At 38.1% G+C, this 4,971-nt stretch overlaps 1 pseudogene; it reads left to right on the top strand.

Moving 5' to 3' along the window:
• Positions 1 to 1,153: 1,153 nt before the first annotated feature.
• On the top strand, positions 1,154 to 1,272 carry LOC120589387 (uncharacterized; annotated as a pseudogene).
• The last annotated feature ends 3,699 nt before the right edge of the window (positions 1,273 to 4,971 follow it).

The raw sequence follows: 4,971 nt of genomic DNA, 5'->3' as shown, positions 1-4,971 counted from the left end.
GAGTATTCTGTCAGGACCTGAAAAATAACGTAACATGACAGACACAGTGGAAGATAATGAGTCAAATTAGCCTTGCTGCATGCAGCACTTCACCCAATAGGAATCGTAGGTGCTGAAGAAGACCGCGTGTTCATCATTTGGAAGAGCAAGTATGCTCCATGGGCACATCCACACAGAGTGCCGTATTGGACAATTCGTTTGGTTTGCTGGGTACTGGGCCAAATTCCGTGGGTGAAACTTAGAAACAGGATTTCCAAGAGCTCTTTATCTGCCCCCTGGAGTTTCTTTGGTTCTATTTTTGTCCACCAGACATTTCTGCTAACTAGTGCCTTCTTTATCTTCCTAATTCAATTCAAGCCAATAAACACTTATTTAGAATTTATTAGGAGACTTCTTATTGTTGCCCATCCTACACTCATACCTATGCAGTCCATTTTCCACAGATATGCAGTCCACTGGAAAAAGGAATTGAAGAGCATGTCGGTCATCTGCTTAAAATCCCCTAAAAATCTTCCAAACTTCTTCCCCTCACCTAAAAGATGTCACCTTGGCATCCAACCTCATGTCATCTTACTCTCCCATCATAGTACACTCCAGCCACTTGATTTTCTTGCTGATTCTTGAATATACCCACCTCATCTCTGTCTTGGTACAGGAAAGTTTGGAATCAAGCAGGTTAAGACAAGAATATTTCAAGAAGGAGGGCATGGCCAACTGTGTCGAGAGTTATTGAGAGTTTGAGTATGTTGAGTAACTTCAGGAAGACAGAGTTCATTAGAGATTCTGGTGGGAATGAAAGCCTCCTTGCAGTGAATGGAAGAGAGAAAAGGAATTAAGGAAAAGGAGGACATCATTAGAGGAAGAGGAGGATGTCACTGGAGGAAGAGGAGGATGCCATTGGAGGCAGCTCTTTCAAGGCATTTTACCATGAAGGAGAGCAGAGGAATGAGGCAGCAGCTGGAGGGAGATGTGTGGTAAAGGGCTGTGTGTAAAGGGCTGTGTTGCTGTTTCATTTATTATAGAAGATAGCTAATAGAGTATGTTTCTGTGTGATAGGCTGCTTTAGAGGAGAGTCTTTGAAATGCAGGGAAGAAATGGTAATTAGGGATAAACTTCTCCAGAAGGGGAGAAGGGTGAAAGAGAATTTGTGTGTGTCTGTGGCCATGCAACCCTGAACACGCCGGATCCCATCTGATCTTGGAAGCTAAGCAGGGTCGGGCCTGGTTAGTACTTGGATGGGAGACCACCTAGGAAGACCAGGTGCTGTAGGCGTTAAAAAAGAAAAAAAATGGAGAATTTGTGTGTAATATACCATAGCAGTCTCTCTCAATAACAGAATAGACAGAATAACATTGACAGAGATGGGGGCAGGCTGCCAGAATTATTTGAGGGAGACATTGGAATTCCTTTCTCATGGATTTTATTTTCCCAAAGAAGCATGAGGAAAAGTCAACAACTATGAAAGAGGGAATAGGAAGGGGTTGCTGGACATTTGAGCAGAGAGAACATTGAAATCATCTTTATGGAAAGTGAGCCAAATAAGAGAGTGTAGCTGGATTTCCTACAAGAGTTGAATACCCATTGATGATTCGTGATCACGAATCTAGAGAAGAAATAAAAATGTGTGTTCTTCTTGGTGACATTTGGCAGTTGGAAGCAGGCCTGAAAGACATGGGTTCAAATCCTGGCTCTGTTTCTCACATGTTATTGAATTTTTTTTAAAAAAATACTTAACCTTCCTCAACATTAGTTTCCTTATATATATATAGAAACCGGAAATAATATCAATTATGATTATTTCCATCCAGAGTGACTGAAATTGGTCTTCAGAAACTTGCTTCTGGCATTTACTTTTCTTAAGGAATGCCGACTATTGGTACCTCAGAGGTACTGGGGGGGAAGTTCTGGAAGTGCACCAAAAGACACAGCCTTTCGCATACCAGAGCTGGCAGAACTAACATTTTCCCAGATGCACAGAAGACTTAGGACTGTCTTAGGTGATGCAGTGGTCAAGGGATTTTGCTAGTATTGAAGACAAGTAATAAACAGTAATTTCTTTGAAAATAAAAAATAATCCAGTGTTTTAGTTCTAGCCTTGCCCCTGAAATGATATATCTAATTGACTTCCTTTTGAGTTACTGTCTAATTTGTCTCTCTTTTTTCGTATTCAATTTGATTCTTCCCCTTATGAGCGGAAGAAAAGGATGTAAATCTGTGGAAGGAAACCCTATGATAGTTCAGTTAAAAAGAGAATTAAGTATCTTAATTTGCAAAAATTATGTGAAGAGTATTTTCTCAAGAAAAACATTGTTAAGCTATAAGGCAAGTTAGGCATGACTACAGTAATTTATCTGAACTACTTCAAACTGATCTAGATCAGTTAATACCATTTACACCCCACATACTCAACATCCAAATTAAACACCTGCTTCCTTCACTCCTGCAGTATTTTTAAGAAAATCTCAGACATCATATCATTTTATACAAAAACATTTTGTATAGTTTTCTAAAAGATAAAGACTATTTTAAAAAATACAAACATAATATCATTATTATACCTAAAAAATTTAGCATTAATTCCTTAATATTATCAAATGTCTAGTCAGTGTTCATATTTTTAATTGTCATATATTTTTTACAGTCTTTTTGTTTATAATGAGTTTATCCTGTTGCTTCTAATTTAAATTTAGGACTGCAGGGTTTTTACTCAACCTCTTTGATCTATTCCCTTCTTTCATCGTTCATTACAATAGAAGGTTTTTTTTTTTTTTTGTAAGATAAGAGTTTTAAAATGGAGAGTTAAAATGGAATATGAGCAAGGACCATTTGCTCTAAATGCTATCTTCTGGGTAACATGAACTTTCTGTTGATGCAGGGGTCTCACAGAATTGAAATTTTGATAATTGAGACTGAGACTTTTTGATTCATAGGATGATAAAACTGCAAGAAAAGAAAGTACACCGTAGTCACAATGAAATGAAATATATTTTAAGAGCCCTGGAAAGTTGTGTTGTAACTAATTCATAGTCTGGCACAATTCTGCATTTTTGGATAGGAGGAAACCAATGTATTAATAAAAATAAAAGGTGCCTCTGAACTCATGTGAATAAACCCCTTTTCAGTTGGTTGATTTGAGCTTTGAAGTCATTCAGTTTTAGAATTTAGTCGTTTGTGTGGAGATTTTCAACAAGAGTCAAAAATGTCAAAGTAACATTTTAGCCAGGTTGAAATCAATAAATAAAGGTTATTTACCAAGGAAAAAAACCCAGATTTTTGAAATAATCTGCTTCCGATCTTAATTGATTCCATTGTGAAGGTTATTCAAAAAATATCAAACTATCCCATCAGTTTTTATCAGACTTTGGGAGTGCTCAATGATACATTTAGCCTTCTGTCAGCAGTATGACTTGAATGAACAATGACATGGAGATTTAGAAATATGAGCTGTACTCATAGAAAGAAAAATAAAAGAAAATTGCTCGGCCTATCTAGTCTGTATCCTTCACATTCTTTCATCTTGGCTCTAAGACCCCAAACTGCTGACCTAACCTCAACCTAGTCTTTAGTGCTCATATAGTACTCATATTAGTACTGTAAGAGTTAGTACTCATTAGTACTCATAGATTCATAGGCTGTAGAAGGTCAAGAAATTGTAGCCCAGCACTTTTAGATCTAGTATGAGGGCACTTTGGCAGGTTCCCTGCTCTTCTGGAGTCTATGGTTTTGTGTTTTGTCCATTGTTCTCAATTCTCAGTGTTTATATAATTTGCTAAATTTTTTTTTTAGTGTTCCTGTGTTGTTTTGTTTTGTTTTCCCAGTCTTCTTCTTGTTCCTCCTCCTCCTTCTCCTCCTTCTCCTCCTCCTCTTTTTTTTTTTCCAGGAGTAAGAGTTCTACCCCTGGACCCCAACTTGGAATCTGGGTCCCTGAGACGCTCCAAAGATTTCTCCATTGGCCTCTGACCAGAGCATCATCCTCTCTTGAGGTTTCTCTCTTCCTTGCTCTGGGAACCCTTGGCTTCTTGAACTTCAATGCCAGCAATGTGAAGAAGGAAAAATAGTGTGGAGACCCTTCCAAAATCTGACCTCCTTGAGCTTGGTTTTCTAGCTTTCTGATATAGATATTACCAAAACACATCTATGACAATTTAAAAATTCTGATGTAGAATTTGATTTGCTCGAGATCAAATAATAGAAATATGGAGACTGCCTGGCTCTGCCACTTATTTGCACACTGTCAGTGTGACCTTAGGAAAATTACTCAGCCTTTCTATACTTGAGAGTCCTCATCTGTAAAATGAACATGAAAATAGTATCCATCTCACAGGTCTGCAGTGAGAAGTAAATCCATATAAGGTGCTTAGAATGGTAAATGCTCAACAATGTTAGCTATTATTGTTGTCATTATTCTTATTAATGAATTATTAGACAGATTAATTTTCCTTTAGCTATTTGGCATTCATTCAGAGCAGCCGAATGTCTCTAAAATACAAGTTTTTGGAAAAGAACACAAAAGGTTAGCAGTGTTGATACTGAAGTAAGATGGGAACTGACATTTGAGTAGTGGATTTGGCAATTCAGAAGTCATTTGTGACCTTCACAAGAGCAGTCTATGTAGAATGATGGGGATGTAAGCCCAATTAGGGTGAAACTCAAGAAAGAATGAGCCAGAGCTTGCTGTGTTCCATGCAAAGTCAGAGAATGTACCAACCAATTGTCACCTACGCTTTAAGTAGCACTGTGTGTTTTCTGCGGTAGCTTGCACCCTGTCTCTCTATGGGGCACAGGCCTAGACTATGAGGAAACATCATCGTGCTCTCTTCCTATAATTCCTTCCCTTTTTTGACACCTTCTCTGCTTCTAAGTGCCTATTCGGATAAAAGCCCTCTAGAAGGTTTCTTTCCATTCAACTCAAACAGTTCATGCAGATAGATGTCGAGAGATCAATTTACCAGTTATACCCAGACGTGGGCC

Source organism: Pteropus medius, unplaced genomic scaffold (assembly GCF_902729225.1).
Source record: "Pteropus medius unplaced genomic scaffold, Ma_sr-lr_union100, whole genome shotgun sequence".
Lineage (NCBI taxonomy): Eukaryota > Metazoa > Chordata > Mammalia > Chiroptera > Pteropodidae > Pteropus > Pteropus medius.
This window is presented reverse-complemented; position numbering and strand designations above follow the sequence as displayed.